This window comes from Haemaphysalis longicornis, unplaced genomic scaffold (genome assembly GCF_048455015.1).
Source record: "Haemaphysalis longicornis isolate Haplotype H1 unplaced genomic scaffold, Haemaphysalis longicornis Haplotype H1 scaffold_3, whole genome shotgun sequence".
In the NCBI taxonomy this organism is placed as follows: Eukaryota; Metazoa; Arthropoda; class Arachnida; order Ixodida; family Ixodidae; genus Haemaphysalis; species Haemaphysalis longicornis.
In genome coordinates, this window is record NW_027526335.1 from 144,526,828 (window position 1) to 144,551,829 (window position 25,002).

At 48.7% G+C, this 25,002-nt stretch overlaps 1 pseudogene across 1 annotated transcript in view; it reads left to right on the forward strand.

Annotated features, from left to right (window-relative positions):
- LOC144173442 (uncharacterized) overlaps positions 1-24,628 on the forward strand; it is a 36,568-nt pseudogene extending 11,940 nt beyond the window's left edge. Inside the window, exons 4-5 of the transcript XR_013323272.1 lie at positions 12,595-13,347; positions 23,681-24,628. The product of XR_013323272.1 is annotated as an uncharacterized LOC144173442 (transcript). The remainder of the gene's footprint in view (positions 1-12,594; positions 13,348-23,680) is intronic.
- Positions 24,629-25,002: the final 374 nt, after the last annotated feature.

The window sequence follows — 25,002 nt, forward strand, 5'->3', positions numbered from 1 at the left end:
TACGCACAAAATAGCCGGAAAGTTATGTGTCGACCACCTGAATGCTATAAAATGCCTTTTTTATGTACGTATTACGCTCTTAGGTTATCTCTTGCGTAAGATTTACATCTCGCAATAAAGTTAAAAACTAATTGCCTAATCCATGTCTTATATTCACCAAAAGGTTCTCAAAATGTGTATATATATAAGGTAAGACTAGGAAGCAACTAAACTGAAAGAGAAAAAAAAGGAACGATCAATTGGTTGGATGCGAAAGACACCCGATAGCTTTCTCCGATACCTTCTCTTTCTTCGTGCTACCGTTCTGCAGCCTTCCACAGATGTAGCATCTCAACCCCCGAACACAGCCCCTTCCAAGCTGAGGAAGAGGCGATAGCACGTGCGCTTAGCCAAAGGGCCGCCAAAAGTCTAATAACAAATTCTTATCAGGCGTGGCGCAACTTTGCCAATAGTCTATTGCATGTTACGACAATTCGAATGAACAAGCAGAGACCACCAACGAGAGAGAGAGAGAGAGAGAGAGAGAGAGAGAGAACTCTTTAATGTGGGCTGGAGAGGTCAGCTCTGCTAGCGGCAGTGCTTGCTACGCCAGATGGGGATGATTACAATGCAGTGAATTAAGTGAATGTGAGAGATCGGGAAAGCAGCAATAGAGAGAAAAAAAAAGTTCAATAAAAATGGCACGCAATGTAGTGGAAGGAAAAAACTCGAAATAAAGTTAAGGAAAAGAGATAAAAATTGAGCGAATGGAGCCCAGGAAGCGCAGAGCGCCTAACAAGAAAAAGCAGTCAAAGAGCACACGACGACGCAAAGGCGTACAGACGTAGCCATGCGCACAGTGGAAGAATTACAAAGTTTTGTCTAGTCCTGAATCTCGCAAAAAACGCAGAAGAATTTTTGTCCCTAAATATGAGTCATTTTTGTTGTCCCAGGGTCCAAGAAAGTGACACAACTGAAGGCTTGCTCCGCGTCGAACACGAGACAGGCAGCTCGCCGCTGTAACTCGCGCAGGGGAAAATCGCGGGCATATACACAACAAGTGCTCCGCAGTCTCGCGCACAGCGCACGTGGGGCACAGTGGTGAATCCTCCCACCCTATTTTGAACTTGAAGCTTCGGGTGTAAGCCACGTTGAGACGCAAACGATGCAGTACACCTTCAGACGCTTTGCTTAGGTCGGGTGGAACACGAAATTTACAGAAAGGGTCAATTCCATGTAGAGGTGGATATCCGCTGCGAGGGTGCTGCCACTTCAACATTTGCTCTCTCCAACCAGTTCGATAGATACGGGCACAACCATCCTCTCGAGAGAAAGGAAGCTGTGTCGTGTTGCGCAGAGAGTGGCCAGCGCTGGTGGCTGCATCAGATATTATATTTCTTTCTATTCCCGAATGACCACGAAGCCATTGAAGCACGATGTAATGGCCCGCGTGCACTACCGCTGTGTGGATTTCACTGATTTCACACACAAGCTGACTGCAGTGGTTGGACAGCCTTCTTAGAGCTTGCAGAGCACCCCGTGAGTCTAAGAAGATCACCCATAGTCGAGCTTGATGTGCACCAATGAAATGAAGGGAGCCCTTACAGCCGCTAGCTCAGTAGCGGTGGATGATGTTTTATGGCTCAGTTTTTTCCTGATTGTGCACTGGACCGACGGAATCCACACGCCAATGGCAGATGATTCTTCGGTCACTGAGCCATCCGCATAAACGTGGGTGTGGCTTGCGTATGCGGTAAATAAATACTCAAGTGTGAAAAACTTCAGTGCAGGTGCGGGCATGGACGACTTTTTGCTTATTCCGGGAATTGTCGTTATTATATTCCATGGTGCAAGTAACCACAGTGTCAATGCTGGATTCACAGGTCGCTGGAAATTTGCTGGAAGCGAGTCTTTTACATGGGATGCAGTGGTGGCTGCCAGATGATGCGCATGGCACCGAGTGCCGTGGCGTAGTGACGTTCGAAGGCACTCTTGACGTTGAAGCACTGACGCAGAGAGGCACCGAGCTTCCCGAAGTGTTCCAATTGTCGACGTGCATTTGGGAAGACCCAGGCACACGCGTAGAGCTCTCGCCAGCACTGAATCTATGACCTTCAAATTTGTAGAAGACAGTTGATTCAGGGCCGGCAGGCTGTAGCGGAGAAGGGCGTGCTTGATAGAGTCCAAGAAGAGGGGACACGGAGCATCCCCAAGATTGTGCACTAAGCATGCGCAAAATGCGCACAAAAGACAAAAGCCTTTCTTCCAGCTGCCGGATATGAGGAGTCGAAGACATTGAGCGGTCAAAGACGACGCCGAGAAATTTGTGACATTTGACATAGGGTATCTGCGTACCTTCTACACTGAGCGTGTATCGTGAGACGTAAGGCCGAGTGAACGCAATCGCTGCGCACTTGTGAGGGGAAAAGATCAACCCGCAGCATCTCAGGTACTTTCGCATCGCCAGGATCGCTCTCTGAAGTACGGCACGAATGTTTCGGCGGTTTTTGCATGAGGCCCAGATGCAGATGTCATCTGCGTACAGCGAAATATTGACGCCTTGGGGAAGAACCGTTGGCACGCGTATAAGGCATATGCTGAAAAGAGTCGGACTCAAGACGCCGCCTTGAGGAACTCCATGTGTGACAGGATGCTCGGTCGTTGCGCCATCACTGGTGACCATATAGACGTACCGATGTTGTAGGTAATCGCAGAGCCACTGGAACATACGTCCTCGCAGCCCTATGAACGTCATCTCTCTTCGGATAGCTTCGAGTGCCACGCTGTCAAACGCTGCCTTGACGTCCAAAAAGACAGCTATGGTGATGTTTCCAGCTGCTTTTTGTCGCGAGATGAGTATATTTTTTGTAAGTAAGCTTTAAGTAAGTAAGTAAGTAAGCTTTTTGTCGCTTTAATAAGTAAGCTTTTTGTCGCGAGGGAAAGTATGTTATCCGTGCTGCTTCGTCCTCTCCTAAATCCAGACATATGCGATGGATAAACACCTCGATTTTCAAGGTCCCAAGCAAGCCGTTCTAACACCATCTTCTCCATCACCTTGCCAATACAACTTAAAAGTGCAATTGGCCGGTATGAATCTATATTGGTTGCCGGCTTGCCTGGCTTAAGGACCGCAACGATCCGGGCGACTTTCCAGCTGGCCTCAAGGCGCCCTCTCTGCCACGATTCGTTGTACACGGAGAGGAGCTGATAAAGAGCCTTTGGGCCCAAGTGGCGTAGAGCCAAATACGTGGTGCCATCAGCGCCAGGGGAAGAAGACAAATTGAGATTATTCAACGCCCTGGTGAGCTCTTCAATGGTGAAAGGTTCGTCCATCAGCGTCGCGTTTGTGGTGGAGTGACAAAACATGGACACCTCCGAGATCACAACGTTGCAGGGAGAAGTGGTGATCTTCATGCAAAATTCTTCTGCAACACTCACTTCACTAACGCCCTTCTGAAGAGCAACCGTCGAGAACGGGTGAAGTGGACTTGACGGGGTTTTTAAGGTGCGAAAAATTTGCCATATACGTGTTAGTGGCTTTCGTGGATCCAGCCGAGAGCAGAACTGGCTCCAGCGCAGTTTAGCGAGCTTGCGAATGTGCTTTTGGACATGTTTCTGCGCACGTCTAGCAGCTCGAATGTCGTCCGGAGACGACGTCTTGCGTGCTCGCCGCTCTGCTCTCCTGCGAAGGGCGCGAAGGCGCTCGTACTCACTGTCTATCGCTGATACTTCTTTGGGAAGCAAACAACGTCTCTCGGACGCAGCCCTCGCGTTAGAGATATCGTCAGCAAACTTTTCATGTGTAGTAAAAGTCGCACTGCCATCCTCCAGGATACCTCTAAACTTCTCCCAATTCATGCTGCACGCTGTGAGTTTTTGCGGACCACCTCCAATTCCCTTGATTACTGTGTAAGTTGGAAGATGGTCACTGCCGAAGGCCACCAAGGATTGTATGGGCACCAGCTCATAATGGCATCGCCGGCAGACAAGATCACCAACCTCGTGGCTGGACATTTGACCCGCTTAGCCAGCGCTGATGAAGCCGAGCCCGAGCGCATGCATCCTGTATACATACCAGGAAATTAATTAGCACTATAGGCTTTCCCGTAGAATGCATTCCTTCCCGCACAAATTGCTAGCGAATAACCAGGAAAGAATAATCCCTGCACTGCGGATTAACACCTTCCCACACATCACCAGTCTTCCCCTCTTTGACCGGACACAATTATCTCCATTTCGTCGCTTCTGTGGGGAGCCTGGGAACCTCATACACACAGTAGGCGGCTGCGACAAGTCCACTCTAGATCCCCCCAACATACACGTTTCCATAGAGATTTGGGGAAAAGCCTTGGCCAGCTCCGCCCTGTAAGATCAATTTCCCTTGATGGAAACGACTGTCGACTCTACCCCTTGAATGAGGACGCCTCTCTGAAACTTTTCCTCGATTTATTTAAAGTTCATTTTCCCTCTCTCTGCGAGGGGTAATTACTGCTGCTTGTGACTTAATTGACTCAGCTATTATCTTTCGTAGAGCCCAACCGCTCTCACCTGTCGCTGAAGTGCCATTTAGCAAGTTCCTATCTCCGGTGGTTCCCTATCCAATGCCGTCCTGTACACGGCGTCCAATGAGTCATTAAAGCCGTTCTTTCTTTCTAACTGGTGCGTTAGCATATGAAAGATGAGCAGAAGGAAATCGCTTTAAACGCCACCAGCCACGCTTGACAGTCGGAGGTTGACGCCGACGCGGGACTGTTTTCGACTTCTAGCAGTGCTAATGGTTTCGTGTTAAAGGTAAAGCGCCGTTGAAACAATGGGTACATGAAAAGCGTAGCAGACCAATCAATTTATTTAAATGCAAAATTTTTTGGCTCATTGTGCGAAAAGGGGGGTGCATGCGCGCATGCGTGCCTAGACATTTGGTGGAACCAAAAAAGATGTTGGGCGCTCAGGCTCTCCTGCGCGCCAAAAAGACTTCCCGCTCGCAAGTAAACTACCTGCCTGCCTGGCTGCCTGCCAGGCAGGCGATTCCTGCGAGAATGCGTGATTTCGGGACGAGGGGCGGCCCGCCACTAGAAGCCCGGGCGGAGAGAGGAGGCGGCGGAGACGCAAAATACTGTGCCATGCGACACTCCAGGGTACTAAAACATTTCTGCAGAAATTCAAACAATTATCTACTAATGCGTAGCATTCCTATACCGCTTGTCCTCAGTGTGAGTTTCTACAGCCAATTTTTTGGTCTTTATAAATCCTGTCCAACCAATTATCTCAATTGACGCTGTTATAATTACAAATGGAATATTCGCGAGATCTCCAATATTGTGGAAATGCAGGTAGTTTTACGGTTTCCCATTTTCCTTAACTGCTTAATATTTTTCTTATTTTATAGTTTTTCAAAATTTTGTTCGACCAATTATTTCCATTTGCACTATTATAACGATTACATTTGTAACTCGCGAAATCTGCCTTATTGTGGAAATGCAGGGTGTTATACGGTTCGCCAGTTTCCGCAATTATTTTACATTTTTTTTATTTTTTACATTTATAAATTTTGTTCGACTAATTATCTCCATTTACCCTATATAACGATTTCAGGTGGAAATTTCCCGAAATCCTCATTGTTGTGGAAATGCACGGTGTCACACGGTTTGCCAGTTTCGGTGATTACTTTTTTTATTTTTTAGTTTTTCATAAATTTTGTGCGACCAGTTATCTCCATTTACGTATTTACCCGATTCTAACGCGCACTTTTTTCCCGAAAAAATAGGCCGAAAAATTGCATGCGCGTTAGAATCGGATACTGCTGAAACACCGGAAATTTCGTCCCAGCCATCGCCATCGCCATCTCAAGATGGCGCCAAAGCTTTTAGCAACGATTTTTTGGACGCAGCAAGAATTCTATAGCAGTCACCCTAGGCGCCTAGGTTTTTCTATCGGCGTTCACACAAATCGTCAAATCGTTTCACTTGCGCACTTGATAGCAGCAATGGCAGCAGCGGCTCCCAAGCGTTCAAAACGAGCGGTCGGCTGAAGCGTGTACCTCTGGAGAGGCTCTCGGGATGGGCGTGCGAGTCGTGGGCCATGATCCCATCGACCATGTTTGAACGTTCGTTCAGAAGTGTGGCATCGCGAACGCGCTCGAAGGCACCGAGGCCTAGATGTTGCGGTCAGCGGAGAGCGACGAGGAGTGAGATGAGTGAGATTAGTTCGGGAAATAAATCGCCCGCTTCTCTCGCATTCATTTGTTTGGGTCACAAAGTCCCGTGCGCGTTACAATCGGAGGTGCAAGTTCTTTCGTTTTTTTTTGCCAGGAAAATTGGGTGCGCGTTAGAATCCGGGGCGCGTTAGAATCGGGTAAATACGGTACGCTATTATAGCGATTACAGATGGAACTCCCGCGAAATCTGTATTTATGTGGAAATGAAGGGGGTTACACGGTCCTTGCTGTGGGCAAAGAATGGTGCGCATTAAAACGATTGTGGACGGTGGGGTCGTCTGCTTAGTTGGACGGGGCAATAGGCAGTCTGCAGGGAGGCGGCCCATTACTAGAAGATTCTAGCGAAGATGCCCCGAGTGGGAGGCGTCGGAGGAACCCGTGTGCTGCCCACAGGTCTAGAGGCTAACTGTTTGCCTTCCAGAAGACTGTGGTGAGAACGCATTATTTGGAGACGATGTGCGGCCCGTCACTTGTCGGCGCAGGGAGTGGATCACATGGCTGCACAGTGGCTGCGTAGAGCCATGCTTTAGAGCACAGCCCTCAAGCACCCGCTCCTGTGGTTTCGCGTAGTCCCTCAGTGTTAGACTCGTTGTAAACGAGAGAACGAAGACGCCACCGAAGATAGACCTGGCAGGAAAACCGAGGTTGCAAGTATGACGAAAGTGTAAGGGGGAGGGCGTAATTCCGTGACCGTGCGAGACGTGCTTCACAGTGGCGACCCCTTACGAGATAACCACAGAGTATGCCGCGCCCCGTGGTGCATTAGCTGATGACGCGATCACTTCCTGAGGCACAGCATCTATGCGCCGTCGCCGAGAAGACAACAGTTTGCGCTGCACTCAAATTTCGCATTAGTGAGTGTCGTAATGGTCCGTCATTTTCTTCCTCATGAAAACAACTGCGGGGTATAAAACTGCAGTGTTATGATCCAAGAATAAATTCATTTAAATTATAAAAATGAAAGAAACTAAATCAATAAAAATAAACTTGGGGCCATAAAAAGCAGGGATTTCAAATTCATACAAATATGCAGTCTTATGTGTCCGAGCGAATTTTTCATTTCGCTTCAGTTAATGTTGTAATCCTGGACCTACTATAGCAAACATTTTGCAGCACATTTTACAGTTAAAGAAACTCTTCAACACTTTAGATCAACGCTCTCACTCTTATCATCGCATCTGGAAGCACTGCAAGAGTTATAGCTATTGCCAGCACAGAGGAGCAGTGCTCGTCCTAGCAGATACGCCTTCCGTTTCTGCTTCGCTGTTGTGGTTTCATTTTAATGTCGCAGCTTAAGGAAAGCCGGCATATAGCCGTTACATGGCTGTAATGACGTCATTCCAGCGGTAGAAGAACGCCAAGCCTGGGGAAGAGAGAAAAATATTTCAACCAAGTTTGTAAGTTATCTGATGGGGACAGCGCAGTACTTTTGTCTGAGGGACTTTCCGACTCCCTGATCTAAGTACTGGATGTGTTGGTTGACTACTTTCTGCAAGCATTCACGATTTCGAACAAAGTTAAAAAAAGTGCTGCAGGGTTGCTTATTTTTGGCCAAAACAAAACATTTGCACAAAAAAACTTACATTATGGCTTCGTTTCAGAGAAGGAAACCTGTCAAGTAAACGAAAACCCAGCACAAAAAAAATTTAACAGAAAAAAAAAAACACGCTTGCTTTTTTTCCCCGAACCCGTTCGAACCCGTTTGAACCGGTTCGAACCGGTTCGAACCGGAACGGAATGGTGCGCCGGAACTGAACCCGAACCGAACCCGAAAGGCTTGAACCCGAACCCGAACCGAACCCGAAAAAATTCCGGTTCGACACCCTGGTGACAATATTTACAAATATGGGTGCGCAAAAAACCGATTCTTCTTACATCCGGTGCGGTTAAAAGTTTATAGCACCAACAAGCATGAAAACGGCCTAATATTAGCGGAAGCTTCGAGGCAGGAAACCTGGCTCTGAACATATGCTTCTACTTACTACACCTTCCCGCAGCTCCCTATTTGATTGGTGTTTGCGCAGCCCTCGGTGTTCCTTTCAGTCGTACTGTTGATGTTGCGATGAAAAGGTCTGCTAACGAAGAGAACTGTCAGCCTTCATTACTGCTTCTAAAAAGTAAAGCTATGAACTTTTCCTGCAGATAAAGCAAAACTTTGTTCTGCAATGAATGTCACCGTTGAAATTCCGAGTGTGTAATAACAGAAAACAAAACAGCGAAAGAGTGTTTAGTGCAACGAAAACTTGTTTCTTCTTGTTGCCGTAAAAACAATGTGACTGTGAGACTACTGATATACCGCGTAGCTAACATTGCAGGGAAGAAAGGACAGAAAATTACGCAAGCGCGTTCCATGGACCTGCTTAGGAATCACGTGAGATTGAACCGAGGGCCGCACATCACCACCAAATCCAGTTGTAGCTTCTCTTTGTAGCGTCACGGTGCAGGTCAACTACAGTTATCAGTGCTCCCTCAATTCAGCAATATTCGAGATCACTCATTCCTTTTGAACACTCATAACGAAAACACCCCATGTAACTCGCGGTGGCCTCACAAGGGTTGGAAACTAAATTTGACGACTTTACTCTATAAAAAAGTTTGGGCTACGCTACTACGCTACTCCCTAATGCAAAATTTGTGCCCAGCGAACTGCAGTGTGACGGTGCATACCTGCTGCATCTCATGAAGTGATCCCCGCATCAGCGAACGCACGAAGGCGCGCGATATACTCTGGCATTGTCTCGTCGCACTTCGCCGCGGGAAACCGTGTTTCGCGCATTTCCCTGTACTTTCATCCTCCGCTTCCCACCTCGTTCTGTCTTCGGTGTCCTATTCCTTCTCTCGGCTATCTCTGAGCGCGCCGCCGCCGGAGAGATGGCTGGCGCTATCTGAGCATACCACCCTTCTCCTCCCCACACTTTCTTCATACTTTCTTCCCGCGCTTTCCTGCTCGTTCTGTGTCGTTTCTTTTATGCAGAAATGCATTATAGTCGGGGGTTGTCGTGCGTCCCTTGGCTGGCGTGCGCAGCGCGTCTGATGATGATTGTGGCATGATGCTCCTAGGGATTGGCCAACCAAACATCCATCACGAGATAGCTTCGAGTTCAACCACCATCGTCATCATTCCCGTAGGGGAACCGCTGAAGAAGAAGAAGGAGAAGAAGACAAAGCTGCGAAGAGGAGGGCTGCGTGAGTTTTGGCTACCGTTATCCTCCTCGGCCGGCGCATCTTCCCGATCTGAACCCGGTCGAAGAGCGGCTCATCGCGCCTCGACTCCCCTTCATGAGCATCAGGCGGCTGACTCGAGGCAACGGGCAGTTTGGAATCAAGGGACAGGCGGTGAACGTGTCCATCGACGTATCGAAGGTTGTGCGGTGCCTTCCTCGCATGGTACCAGAGGACGTTGCGTTTATGCAGAAATGCATTATAGTCGGGGGTTGTCGTGCGTCCCTTGGCCGGCGTACGCAGCGCGTCTGATGATGATTGTGGCATGATGCTCCTAGGGATTGGCCAACCAAACAATCCATCACGAGATAGCTTCGCGTTCAACCACCATCATCATCTTCCCGTAGGGGAACCGCTGAAGAAGAAGAAGGAGAAGAAGACAAAGCTACGAAGAGGAGGGCTGCGTGAGTTTTGGCTACCGTTATCCTCCGCGGCCGGCGCATCTTCCCGATCTGAACCCGGTCGAAGAGCGGCTCATCGCGCCTCGACTCTCCTTCATGAGCATCAGGCGGCTGACTCGAGGCAACGGGCAGTTTGGAATCAAGGGACAGGCGGTGAACGTGTCCATCGACGTATCGAAGGTTGTGCGGTGCCTTCCTCGCATGGTACCCGAGGACGTTGCGTTCGACGTTCACATCAAGCGGAGGCTGATGAGTCCGGCAACGTACAAGCCCGGGTTGGTGAAGCGCGGCAACATCCATGGCTTGGCTCAAGCACCTAGAACACACCCCGCTGTATCGCGCCATCAACGTTCGGGTCGATTGGAGTCGGCTCGATCACTTCGATGACGGCGGCGAACGAGAGGAACCGCAGGAAGACGACGTCGATGATGCTGACGGTGAGTTCGAAACGATTCCCAACGACTTTGACGTGAACGATCCTCTGCAGTTGGCGGTTGCGTTCAACGCGGTCTCGAAGACGCTTCTCTATAACGAAGCGGAAATGACGGGTGTGGGAAAAGAAAAAAATAAATGATTACGCTCCCACTCTCGCCTCTGTTTTTGCCATTAATCGCATCACACTCATCGGTGCACCCAATGCATTTCTGCATCCTCACAATCCCCCTCGGGGAGGTGCGGGGATTTTTTGGTGTTCCCTTAATTGGCTCGGTTACAACCAAGGACGACGGTGCTGTGAAACCACAGAAGCGCGCGCTTAAGGGCTGCGCACTAAAAAGCCGACATTATCCAAGCAAAGAATACGGATTGATTTTTAGTGAGCAGCACTTAAGCGCCCGCTTCTGTGGTTTCACGGCGCCGTCGTCCTTGGTTGTAACCGAGCCAATTAAGGGAACACCAAAAAGAAACGACATCGAACGAGCAGGAAAGCGCGGGAAGAAAGTATGAAGAAAGTGTGGGGAGGAGAAGGGTGGTATGCCCAGATAGCGCAACCCATCTCTCCGGCGGCGGCGCGCTCCGAGATAACCGAGAGAAGGAATAGGACACTGAAGACAGAACGAGGTGGGAAGCGGAGGATGAAAGTACAGGGAAAGGCGCGTAACACGGTTTCCCGCGGCAAGGCGCTGCGAGACTATGCAAGTGAATACCGCGCGCCTTCACGCGTTCGCTGATGCTGCGATCACTTCTAAAGGCGCAGCAGGTATGCGACGTCACGCAGAATACCGCAATTTACCCTACGCCAAAATTGCGCAGTAGGGAATATCATAGTCTTCCGCCGAATTAGGAGTGATTTTATTTATTTATTTATTTAGTAATACTGCTAACCCCAATGAAAAGGGTTGTAGCAGAGTGGTTAATACATGGATACATAGATACGTGCTGTTTAAGCAGGTAGTTGGGCCGCCGAACGTGCGTAGAAAAACGTCGCAAAGCGATGACGTCATCGTGCGCGCCGGCTTTGCATCGCCAAGCTCGGGGGGGACAAGTGCCCCCACCTGTCGGAGACCCGACACAGCTGATACAAGAACGGCTTTGAAAACGTGTTGTCGGGTGTCTCGCTGTATCACTTGTTGAGACGACTGTTGCAGTTTTGGCGGTGTAAAGACACGAATTATTGCCAACATGCTACGTGCCATGAGGCCGACGAGCAATAACGTTAATCAACTTCTTAGAGTCCCACACGCCAGACCACACAATCCTAATGGTGGGCACTCAACGGTGGCCGTAGAACGAGTTTAAAAAATTCGAGCAAACGCTAGTCCGCCTATGGCCTCTGCTACTCTTGGAGATTCATTGCAAAGCCCGTGGGCACGCGTAGATTGTACATACGTTGATGACCGAGTATTCATGAGTATTTGGCTGATCTCACGACGGCACCACGCAGAAATCTTGACCGAGTCTCGAAGCATAACGACGCAGAAAACTTGCCGGGTCTGTAAGCAAAACCACGCATAAACTCAGCCGAAAGAAGAATAAGCTAGTCAGCTTCGCAGTTATCCCAGTGTTGGCGCCACTAGTGCGAATTTGCCCCAATTTTAAAATGACAAATAAATGAGTAACGTGTACTTTATTAGTAAGGCGTTGTGAATTCGTAACGTATGACTTGGTTTCTGAAAATGCAGACAAAAAATGATCCCGTAGTCTTCTTATGAAATATATAAAAAGGAAAACGCGTATGACTTTCCTTTCTCACTGCTATAACACGCTTTTTATTTATTATTTTTTTCACACCAACTAGCAACAGGATCAATATGTTCGCTCTTTGTTAAATTGCACTCAAGGTACTAGATAGTCTGTGTCGTAACTGCCGACGTCAACCATTTCTTGAGGACGACGGTTTATAGAGAACGCCGCGTTTTTAGTGACTTTTCTGGTAAAGAAATGCGACGGAAACGACTCAAAAATATCTGCTAACATGTTCTGCACGTTTAAGGCTTCAGCACAAGAAAGTATTAAGTAAATGTTTATAACTCTTTTCTGGTTGGCTTTAAAGTTAGCGAATTCACTCAGTATGCAGTTAACGTGCCACGATTGTGTTGACGTTATGTTTGGTAGTCTCGGACCCTCTTCATATGTTGGTGCTATCTTGCTCCGTCATTTTCTTTGGCGTTCTCTCAAGCCATCTCAGGCGTTGCTCGCACGTGTGAGTTTTGAAGATGTGCTTTTCGTAAAGTGTGTGGCTTTGCAGATGGAGTTTGGGTGGGCCTTGTATGGCCATGAGCCGGCTAGTTGGAGTGCCGTGAGAACAGAAAATGCCCGCGAATGCTTTCTCTTTTGCAGGTTTTTAACTAAATGCATTCCCCTTCTAAACGGGCAGAAGATGCCGTACGAGTTCATCAAAGTGGAGTGCTTCAATGGCGGCACCCTCTTCTACGCCAACTACCACGCTTTCGTCCAACCCAAACCATCATATCAGCGCCGATTTAACGAGTCGTTCAAGCCTGAGAACCCCGGCTACCAGTACAGCGTTCTCATCGTTGGTGTGGACGGTGTGTCTCGTCTAAATGCACACAGGCAGTTCCCGGAAACTGTTCGCTTTCTGAAAGAGCGGATGGGCGCTGTAGAGATGCACGGATACAAAAAAGTTGGCGACAACACGTTCCCCAATCTCGTACCACTCCTAACTGGACTCACCGAGCAAGAGCTCGCATTCGGAATCTGGTCGGAGAACGAGTTCCTGGACAGTCTCCCCATGCTCTGGAAGTCTTTTGCGGCGAATGGTTGGTCAACGTTCTACGCCGAAGACAATCCCGCACTCTCAACATTTAATTACCTGAAGCAAGGCTTCCTGGAGCAGCCGAGTGATTTCTATTTCAGGCCTTTTATGCGAGCCTACGAATGGGACTTTGGACATTGAAAGCCGGTCAACTGCCACCAGTGTGTTGGCGCTCAGTCAGAAACGGAGGTGCTTCTCGAATGGCTACGCTCGTACACGCAGATGATAGTGAACTGGCCGTCGTTTGCCTTTGTCTGGCTCAACAGCGCAACTCATGACGACTTTAATGGCGGATCCCAAGTAGGCCACCTATACAAGTAAGTATTGTTTCTCACTAGGCCTTGGAACCCCCCGGGAAACGTGGCTGGCCAATTAATTCATTCTTAACGCTTCCTGCATACTTTGTATAAGGCTTGCAAAAATGAGTGCAATCCGTCCAGGGCTGTTCAGTGTCAGATAAAGTGGAACAATGAGTTTGAAAGTATAGAGCAAAAATGTTTTCAAGGTGCGGAAAATGTTGTTCAGTTCCCACTTTGAGCCTGTGCCTAAGCGTTGAATCTAGCAATCAAAGAACTAGATCATTGGAGGCAGGAAGCTCTGTTGTGTCTCTAATAATTGCGGTTGGCGAAAGAAAATCAGAATGTGACAGCAGGACCTTTTGACAGGAAACGATGATAAAGAAACGAGGGTGTGCTTGTTGAGGATTGAGAGCCGGCGGGAGGAAAGGCAGACTTGCACCAGTTTTCTTAAAGTGAAAGAAGGGGGGTGGCTGGAAGGGTGCACGAGGGGCTCTGTAAGGACGCTGCGGGACTTCGAGCGATGGTTTCGCGAACTAGGTAATGTGATACGGAGGGAGTCCTGCGCATGCCTCTAAAGTGCGATTACTAGAAACACGTCCAACAACAGCACTTGCACGAATGAAGGAAAAAGACTTCGTGGCATTGGAAATTTTTTAGAAAAGAAAAAAATGGAGTTAAGCGGAAGTAATGTACACGGGAAAAAAACGAAGCATGGGAGCAATTGATCGTTTTTTTTTAGAAAAAAAATTAAATTCAGGTATATACAAGCGCACTGTGGGTAGAAAATTGTGGCTAAGCAATCTATAAATAAGAACAAATTCCAACGTAGAAGTTCGGATGTGGGGGAGGGTCAATATGCAAAGGGGTGAGGTAGCTGGTTTTGAACTTTTAACACCTTTTTTTCTGGCCGATGGCAATAGAGCAAATATTACCAGTTTCCCATAGAATCGATGGAAATACAACGTGTTCTAGAGAACTGTATTTATGAATTAAACTAATCTGTCCGCATATATGGTCCTCGGAGCGCACAATGCATGACCGAGAGTTTGCAGATGGTCAAGACAGTCACATCCGCTGCCATTTCACATGTATCCTACTCAGTTGGTGGAGTTATAAAATATATTACCGTAAGAAATAAGTTTGCCGTAAGTTAGCTGTGTTGAAATGTAGTAATTATTTTGTAATAATTGGGAAGAACAGATATTTGAGTAAGTGTCTCGGTGATTTCTAATATCAAATATTTTATCCAGCACAGTATTTCTTTGCCTGTCGTACGAAACCGTAATTTTATTTTTGGGGAGCGAAGCTCCTTAGGGGTTCGGGCTGTCCGCGTCTCCTGTAGTCACGGTACTAAAACACCGGGACACTCGTTTTCCAACGTCTTTAGCTAGAACGTAAAGCGTAGTAAAAGAAAAGTGCATGAAGGATAAAACCGGTTTAAAATAGACTAACATGATTTAAAGTTTTGTGCAACGCTTCAGGTTCGCTTTAGCAATTGTCAAGCGCAAGCGGAAGCTGTTTGTAGATGGGTTAACCTTTGTGTTGCACTCAAGTACCCACCGGCTCTCGACGCTAGGCCTGATCGGGTCGGGTGGTAGGTCGGAGCAAGGAAAGGCATACTTACGTGGTGCCGGGGCCTTCTTCACCACCGACCTGGTGCTGGGCTGTTCGGTGGAGGCAATGCGATCTTTCGCCAGCGTCGCCGGTCAAGACGACACGTGAAAAGTCGACTTTGACACCGACGCTGATTGAGTCAAGGAGTTCCTTTTCCTACGGGGCGGCCCTACGTTTGTGCGTTCCCTCCTTCTGGACGTCATCTACCCTGCCGCCGACTGGACTGCCTCTTGGGCATTTAAGGACACGTCATCATGGCGTCTTGGGAGGCTGTTCAGCCACCGCCCAAGGCTTATGTCTTCTACTTTACAACCCCGAAGGACGTCACCGTGGATGACCTGGTGAACGGCCTCGAGGAAATCGTAGGCCATTATGGCCTGGACACCCTGATGCACCTGGGTGGTTTCAAGTTCTGTGCAGTGGCTGCTTCGGCTGTTGCTGATCGCAAGATCGCCGAAAAAGGAGCCGTCCTCGTGAACGGCGTTTCGTATCCTGTGGCATGCATGGGCCCACAGGTCGTCTACGTGACGGTGTACCGCTTGAACCCCATCGTTAGCCACGCGGATCTCGCGGCAGCACTGAGGCCATATGGGAAGGTCCTCAACGTCAGCCAGCCGGCGTGGAAGTCTTTAGCTCATCAAGACCGGCATACGGCTTGTGAAGATGGAGATGGCCAAGGCCATGCCTAACTTTATAAAGATACGAGGGTTCAAGGGGCAGTTTGAGTACAAAGGGGTGCGACGGGTATGCGCCCGTTGCGATCAGAGCGATCACCAAGTTAGCAACTGCAAAAACCCGTGGTGCCGTCGCTGCGCGGAGTACGGCCAAGACGAAGCCGACTGTAACGCCAAGTGTCGGCGCTGCAAGGGCAACCATGGAACCGCCGACTGCCTGCGGCCCTGGTCCTACGCAGACGCTGCAAGCAATTCCTCCGCGACGCCTTGTGCGTCCCCCACCCAGCAGGCTCTCGAGAGCGCAAGTGAATTTCCGGAACTACCCCGCGCCTTCTACAGCCAGCCAGAAAAGGCGTCAAGCGGGAATATTGAGGCTCTCGGAAGCGCAAGCGAATTTCCCGAACTACCCCGGGCCTCCTCAGACCACCCGGCAGAGGCGTCAAGCGGGAGCACTGATATGGTTGACACCACGGCGATCGAGGAATCTCCGAGCGACAGCAAAGAAATGGACCTCGAGGGCTACACGTCGCCTTCACAGGAGGTGATTGCACCTGCTGGGGAGGCCACGTCACCGTCTTCTAAGGACACTTCCCTCTTCCCGACTCTCAGCTCTACCGAGAGACGCGACACCGCAGAGCAGCCTCAGTGCGAGCAAGGGCATGCGCCGGTCAAAAACACCGTTCTTTCTGGAACCTTCAGCGGCCCGCGCAGCCGTCGAAAGGAGCAAAACCAGCCCGGAACCAGTGCCAAAACAGCACTCACGTCAAAGCCCTCTGCCGCGGGCCTTCTTACGCCCAAAACCAGTGTTCTGCTTCCGCCCAAGGTCAAGGACCGCCGACTAGTCAATCCTGTCAGCCAGGTCGCTGACCTACTGCGCTCCCCATCCCTCCTGAATTGGCCCGACGCGACCAAGCGGAGTGTGCCTTCCTGCGCGGTCACAGGTGACGCGGATGACACCAAGAAATTGTGTGTTGAAGTGTCCCCTGAGGACAGCGAAATGTAGAAGGGAGCGTCAACGTTAACTAGCGCATTAATGCCATCATGCTAGTACATTTTCTTTCCCTGAATGCCCACTGTTTTCTAAGCTTGCACAAACAGAGAGAGATAATGCATTATGCACGTGCCCAAAACGTTGAAGTTCTCTTCCTGCCGGAATGTAATTTCCGCTCGCCACGCGATGTGTTGGCTTTTCGCGAGCGGTTTTCAGTAGACGCGTTTTTTGCATGGACTGATCGGGTAGCTTCGGGGGTAGGAGTTGTTTTCTTGCGCGACAGCATTCGTCGCAAGGCTCACTGCACGTTTGGCTTTGACGGGCGCGTGGTTGCAGTAGATTTTCTGCTCCTATATCGTCGTGTGCGTGCCGTGGTTGTTTATGCACCGGCGCGACACTCCGATTCATCGGCGTTTTTCGCATCTCTAGATGCATGCAAGTTGGAGCCCTACCTCACCTTTTTTGTGAGGTACTATAACTGTGTTCTCGATCCCCAGCGAGATGTGTGCGGTCCTGGACAGGGTAAACCTTATGTCGGCGCGCGGGCACTAAAGGATCTTGTAAGCTAGTTCCAACTCCGCGACGCGTGGGTGCAGCTGCATGGTGAAGGGGTTGCCGCCACGTGGGAAAGGGGATGATCGGGCAGCCGGTTGGATAAGTTCTACTTCCCGCTGGAGCTCAGCCATTATCTTGAGCGCTGTTACGTTCTCTCTTTTCCTGTGGGCACTCCCCGTATCTCCGATCACAAGCCAGTCTTAGCAACTCTAAACCTCGGCGACTGTATGCCACGTCACCAGATGTGGCGGATGGACGAGAGTTTGCTGACAGATGAGGTCAGTGTAGCCGCTTTAAGGGATGCGCTTCGTCCACCGCGCCGCGACTCGACGAACCCACTACCGTGGGATGAGTTAAAGTCAGGCTGGCGCGAGGTGTTGAACCGGGAGGGGAGAGCGCGTAAAGGCCGCATCACGGACGCGATCAACGATACACTGTGGAGGCTTCGGATCGTCAAAAGGGATGGCGCTTTAACCTTCACCATGCATGACTACGTCAATGTATTTGTTACGGCAGTCCTCTCGCGCTGCTAGTCGTGCCCAGTTTTTAGGTCGCCCGGTTTGAGACCCATCCGTGTTACGGTGCGTCAAATCAGGCTCGCTTGACGGACCAGGATTAGCTCAAGTGCCAGAGGGTAGGTTGGCGGACGGCTCAAAAAGCGCTAATAGCGACGACATTTGCGAGGTGTTCACGGCACATTTTTCTCGCCTCCTCACCTCAAAGAATACGTTGCGGGATAAATTCTTTGAGGAACGCCTAGCGACTTTTTGTGGAGCGCTGCCCCAGGTACCCCATGACATGGCGAGCAGGCTTTGTGCGCCGGTTTCCTCAGAGGAGCTGCATGATTGCGTCAGACGCCTGAACGGCGCATCAGCGGCGGGTCCTGACGGCATCCCTGCAAGGTTCTACAAGACCTTTTTTTTCGTTAGGGGCGCGCTTCTCGCCATGGTGAACGGCTTTCTTCTTCATGGAGAGCGGCCGGAATCCTTTCGCGAGGGTTGTGTTGTACCGATCGTGAAGCCGGGAGGGAGCCCTTCGGACCCAGGTGCCTACAGGCCAATCACGCTCCTCTACACTGATTATAAGATCGTCGCGTCCATTTTAGCCCGCCGAATGAGCCATGTACTCCCGTGCATCCTAAGCTGTGCGCAAACGTGCAGCGTGCCGGGCCGGTCAATTTTTTCATCCTTAGCCCTGACTCGCGACCTATTTGACTTTCGCATCGAGAACCGGCATTTCCGGTTGTTTCATATCGGTCGATCAGGAGAAAGCTTTCGACAGAGTGGAGCACCGGTATATGCTCGGTGTCTTAGGTCTCTACGGTTTCTCGTCAGAGTATATATCTTGCCTTCAGCTAGCCTACTCGAACGTGACCGCCAGTCTGCTTGTTAATAGCCGTCTCAGTGAGCGCTTCACAGTTACGCGCGGGATCAGGCAGGGTTGTCCCTGGTCGCCCTCGCTTTTTTCCCTATGTCTGGACCCCCTTCTGCGTCGCGTGGCAGTGTGTCCTTCCATCCGCGGCTTCCCGCTGTCCGGTCAAGGTCAGATTAAAGTCTCTGAATATGCGGACGATGTGTCCCTTTTTCTCCGGGATGAGGACAGCTACCGAGCATTTATACGGCTTTTTTGGAGTATGGTGAGCTGTGTGGATCCCGTCTGAATAAGGGCAAAAGCAGAGCGCTACGATTTGGGTCGCTTGCCAGTGACCTTGCTGAAGACGTACAGTGGGTGATGAAAGTCCGGGCGCTAGGTGTAGTCTTCCATGGCTCTGGAGAAGTTGCTCGTGAGACGTGGAAGGGTTTGTTAGACACGGCTGACAAACGTATAAGCATAGCGTCGACTTTCAAGCAGTCTCTCTCTGAGAGGAGCTATATCATTAAGTCGTGCGTGTCAGCGGCGTTCTTTTACGTGGCGAGGGTAGCTCGGCCACCTCGTGACATTACCCGTCGGCTGGCTACAAAATTCCGGTCATTTTTGTGGGCTAGCAAGACCGAGTCAGTTGCGCGCCCTTTGCTGTGTCTGCCCCGCAGCATGGGGGGCTTTAGCTTGCCATGCCTGAACACAATGTCAAGTGTTCTAGCGTTAGGCGGTGTGTGGGAACTAGTAGATGATGATGAGTACCCGGGGCAGGCTCTTCTTCGATACTTCTTGGGTACTGCTCGCTTGTTGTTTTATGATGAGCCCATTACCGGACCTACAGCCGTGCAGCCGCCGGGTTTCTATAGGTACGTTGCTAAAACAATTAGAGGCTTTCAGTCGGCCAACCCAGATTAGGATATTAGAGCCTCATCTGTAACTGATATATGCGAGAAATTAGCTATTGGGCAACTGAATGATCGGCAAAAAGAGAAGTCTCGCGGGTCCCGCTGGCAACAGTGAACGTCAGCGGTGCTTCCTGCAGACGTTTGTGATTTCGGGTTGCTGCGTGGCTGGAGAGCCCTGCCGACGTGTGACCGCCTTGCAGCATTTGGTGTGGTTCGCTCTTCCCGGTGCTCGCAATGCGGACGAGTTCAGACTCTAGAGCATGCTCTTTTTGAGTGTCGTATGGCCGCCACATTCTGGGTTTTACTCAGCAGAATGTTTGAGATTAGGCTGGGAGCCCACACGATATCGAAAGACCCATTTGTCAGCTTTCTGCTGTGTGTGAGTGGCTTTGTTGTGTGGCGCCAGCGAGATGTAGCCGCCTTGCAGGTACGACCACAGCGTGCCATGTATCCCGTGTTGTGGCGTGTTCGGAAAATGGCCATAGAACATCTGCAGCATGAGCTGGTGGCACTGGGTGAAGAATCTTTCCTCGTGCGTTGGTCTACTCGCTTTATCAAGGTTTCCAATAACACCGTGCAATGGTGTATCGTGCCTTAATAATAAGGTGAAACTTGCGTGCTGAAGGGAGTTGTATGTTTGAGGCCAAGGCGCAGTTTAGGCAGCCTGGCTGAGCATGCATCTCTGTACGGATATAGAACTGATGTGTGTGAACTGTTGAGGTTTTTATGTTCACTCCCACGCGTGAACTATGGTGTCTGAGCCTCATGCCACGGACATTATTGTAAAGAACCTTCGATGGGGTTTACTAGTTGGTTTGTGAACTTGTGTGATGTTCACTTCCTTTCCTCTGTGGCACATTGCGTAAATCCTGTGTCCTGTCCACCCGTGTAGTAGCTAACTACAGCGGGTCCTAGCTGTAACTAGGTTTTAATAAATTCTCTTAATGGACAAGCCCCCAGGGCGAGGTGTGGGCATTTTACTGCACTCGCGTTGACCCCTGCCACTACCCAAACTGGGGCCGATGGGGCATGCAAATTGCTTAAATCTGATTCAACGCAAGAGTAGACGCCACCACCTCACAAGCGCACGATCGCTCCTCCCACCGGCGCTTCTACGGCGCGCAATCAGCGCGCTCCGTGTGGCAAGAGAGAGATTTACAGTCTTTGAATACAGTTATACACTGCGTGATTCGCCCCTCCCCATGTTTCGAATTAGTTGAGATGGCTCATTTTTTAACTGCCTTTTCCGCCAACGTCAGTCTTTTTATTGTGTTTGGCGTTTCTTAGGGGATGCAGCAGTTTTGGAAGCTTTTCTAGGTATATCGAAATGACGTGATTTTATTAAAACAAAATTATGCCTACGTTTTACAGTAGCTGTTGAGCCAACAGTGGCGAAGTTTTGGTTGGCCATGCAGCTTGCACGAAGATGAGTTAACGTCGCGCTCCTACAAGAGACGAGGAGCACGGGCTATACGTCGCTAGAGAGCGTTGGTCAGACATCGTTGGCCAAGTATCTGGCTGGTTGCATACAGCTTCCCTATCTTTGATAGTGCCCCGCCACCCGCTACCGCCAAGGCGTTTTTGCACAGCAAACAAATCTTGAGTCCAACTCCCGCTGGCAATGCTGTCTGAGACTAATACGTTCGCCGTTTACGTTTGGGCCCTGAATGCCGAGCTGTTACCCAACCCATTCAAAACTATTTTAAATTGAGAACTGTGATGTTATTTGAGGTCGTTGGTTCGTGCGAAAGCACAGTCAATGTTTAATGCGTACGAATACTTTTTTCGAGCCCCAAGGCGAAAAGTGTAACGCCCTGTGTCTGCACACAAAGCTTAGTTGGCGAAGTTCAGGCATTTTTTGTTGCAGTAGTGTAAGTGCAGATCATTCTTACAAAAATACGAAAATAGATATATGAACCAAAACGAAAATATACCTGATTCGGCTGCTGATACTAAAATGTGAACATAACGGCTTTTGGTACAGCTAAATCTGGCAAACATCGTCTGTTTCACGAAAATAAAATGTAAACAAATAAAAAGTCATAATGCAGTAGGGAAACGCCACAGGTCTAACTAATCCAACGCCCTGACGCCATCTCTAAAAAGACTAACTATATCGGGAACAAAGTAGAATATTATCACCTTAGAAAGACAAAATGCACTAACAAAGTTAGCAAGCTGTATTTAATCCAACGTCACCATGCGTATCAGTCAACAAAAAAATCAAAATACAAACACTGGAAATAAATTCACAAGTCACAAGATTCTATTCATTCCGGCATCCTCACGCGAATAACCGAAACGGCAGGAACGAAGAGAAATACCGCGCCACGAAAACAATTGCCCCAGCTTGCACTAGTGGTGTAAAGCTGCAGAAACCGCAAAGGTGGCAGCCCCTCTCCGTTCGTAGGAGACCCGGCTGTTGCATCTCACATAAATTTCAGAACTTGCCGCTGAAAGTTCTTAATGGCTGGCAGGCCCGATTCGTTTCGTCCGCAGCCTTTTACATCTAATCCTAAAAGGACCGCATTAGCCCGTGCTAGCAACCCGCGGCAACCGACTTCGCGAACTCGGTGTCTGTGCTCCCACTAAAGGCGCGAACGTATGGGAACTTGCGAGGAGAACAGCAAGCGAGAGACCACGCCACGAACGCTGGGTAGAGTGTTCCCGAAGGTCGAGCTGGCCGATGCCGGGCGCTCCTCACGATGCGCATGCCCGCGTGTGCTCGGTCTTTTTTCTTGGTATATTTTTATGGTTACGAAATACGGCGGTACAAGAAGCTTAAAGGACTGTTCTGTTAAAAATGTGAGGGTGCTGAAACTGAACCGGCCTAGGAATACTCAAACGTTAGTAGACCGTTGTAAAAGAAAATGCGCAATCCTTTAGAGCATTGTTCACTAATTCATGGGATTCTTATCCCGCTTGTCTAGAGGGTGGGCTGTTCACAGATTTTCCTGTGAGTGGCCGAAGACTTTGGGTTATTTTGTTGTTTTGAAGGTTTATTTTGCTTAATCCCGCATATGGTTTAAATTTTAGCATTATGGAGATAAAGTGCATTTACCTACGCAATTATGCTTTTTTTTTCCATTATGCGGGGGGTAGTGCAGGGTTGGTGCTATTTCACTCCTTTTTATTCGTATTTTCATAGTTCATTTACGTGCTTGTTCAGTTAGGCTTCGGTTTTTAGAACAGGTGTATACGATGCATGTTCTTGATTGGTTAAGTTCATTCTTGCAATTCTTCATTTTATAATAATTTTGTTTTTCAAAATTTTGAGTCGCCAATTATCCCCATTTACCAATGTAACGCCTAAATGTGTTACTTCAGCCCTGACGGGATTTTCTTTGAAATGTCGGCTCCAACATGTTACACTCAGTTTTCATACTTCTTATTCGTACTTCCAAAGTTTTTGCGGGCTTTCTTGTTTAGCCTTTTGTTTTTGGCGGAGATGCACAGCATGGATATTTTGTTTTCGTCGGAAAATGTTTGCAAAATCTTATTTTTTGTATCTAACTTAGTATTTGGTTTTTCGAAATTCTGTTCGACCACTTACCTCTATTTACACATTTAGAGTGACTAAATGTACCTTCTCTACCAGTTTCACATCTTTGTAGGCCGTTGCAAGGTTTGGTCATTTTACCTATTTCTATTAGTATTTCCAACGTTCTTTCGCGTCTTTTCTATAAAACCTTAGGTTTATTGGAGGATGAGTGTTTTTGATTGCGTCATTTCATTTTTTCATTCTTTTATTTTCGTTTTTGGTTTTCGAAATTGTGTTCAACCAGTTCCACTTTATCTCCACTTACCTCTCATAACGTACGATTGGGGTACTTCAGCCATTGATTCATTTATGTGGAAATAAATGGCGTTATGTGGTTTGCTCATTTTCGCTATTTTGCTATTCATCATTCAAACGTCATTTTTCGGGCTTTCTTGTTTAGTCATCGATTTTCGGAGCAGGAGTAGGTGTATCCCCAAATTTTTTATTTCGTGTGATCATTTTGTAAAAATTTCAGTTTTCGATTTTTTATATCACAGTTTTTCAAAATTCCCTTCAACCAATTATCCCGATTGACGCTAATACAACGGATAAATGTGTTTCTTCCTCTAGTTATGCATTTTGTTGCGAGTGCAGCACGTTACACGGTCCTGGCGTTGAGGGTTCTCACCCAAAAATACTAAGAATTAGATATTCTTTAGCTTATTTCCCCTCGCCGAGTTACTAATCAATCTACTCTACCCCACTTTTGCAGGTTGTTTTTCCAGTCTCTTCACGAAGACGCCTACCTCGGCAACACGATCGTGCTTTTCATGAGTGATCACGGGTTCCGCTGGGGTCCCGTCAGGGCCACCTATGCCGGATTGCTGGAAGACAGGCTCCCAGCGCTGTTCATCTCCTTTCCTCCCACCTTCCGCCGCCACCACCCGGAGATCATGCGGAACATCCACATCAATTCCAGGCGTCTCATTACTGCATTCGACCTGCACACCACATTGGCCAGTCTGGTCAACTTCGACGGGAAGCCAAGGCCGTTGGACCTGGGCAGCTACCCTGACCACCACCACGGGCCTATCCTGGAAAGAGCAGTGAACCTCTTTGGCAAAGTTCCCTTGAATCGAAGTTGCGAAGACGCATCTATTGATGAGCAGTGGTGCGCTTGCCGACCGAGCATATCCGAGAATCCGAAGAGTGAGGGAGTACTCTTAGCTGCGACGATGTTGATTAACCATATCAACAGGATGACTGATGCCTACAGAGCTTTATGCGCACCTCTTACAGTTGGCGCGGTTGAGAGTGCTGGCGTACTTGTGCGCAGCTCGCTTGCGACCGCTGCGGAGTACGTTCTGCAGGTGAAGACGTTACCGGGTGATGCCCTATTTGAGGCCACCGTGCGTCTGCATAGTGACGGACATCCTGCGCAGTTGTTGGGAGATATATCGAGACTGAATCTGTACAGAGGCCAAGCGGACTGCGTGGACAGTGCAAGCATAAAAAAGTTTTTCTTTTGCGTTTCACAGACAACAAACATGGTTCCGGGACCCTAGCAAACGAAAATATACACGTAAGTTGTATGTTTCACTCTATTTATTTTGCACTTCATTAAATATGTCGAACAGAAAGGCTCTAGCTGTCATTGTGTAATAAGCTACGCGTTTGTGTTTCTTAAATGGGCTAGAAAGGGAGAACATGCGATAGCACAAAATGTTATGAAACTACACTTAAACAACCTAATAAATGCTGTTGCAGTTTTTGCTTTACGCGATATTTGTTCAACGTGAACTGCTGTGTCTATTCTTTAAAGTTTAATGGTGCCTCATTTCTGTAGAGATCCGAGAGGCATGTTAACTTTGTACGGCTGGATTGAAACTCTTCGGACGTGCTCGCCATGAAGAATGTTTTGTCGGAACATACATCGTACAACGGTTTCAATATTTTTGTATTTTTTGTAAAATATTAACCAGCCTAATAGGAAATTTCCCAACTTTTTTCGCGGACTAAAACATTTCTTTCTTGGAGAAGGCAAGTTTTTTTTCTAAATACAGCGTTTGAAATGGCATTCTAAAATTGGTATTA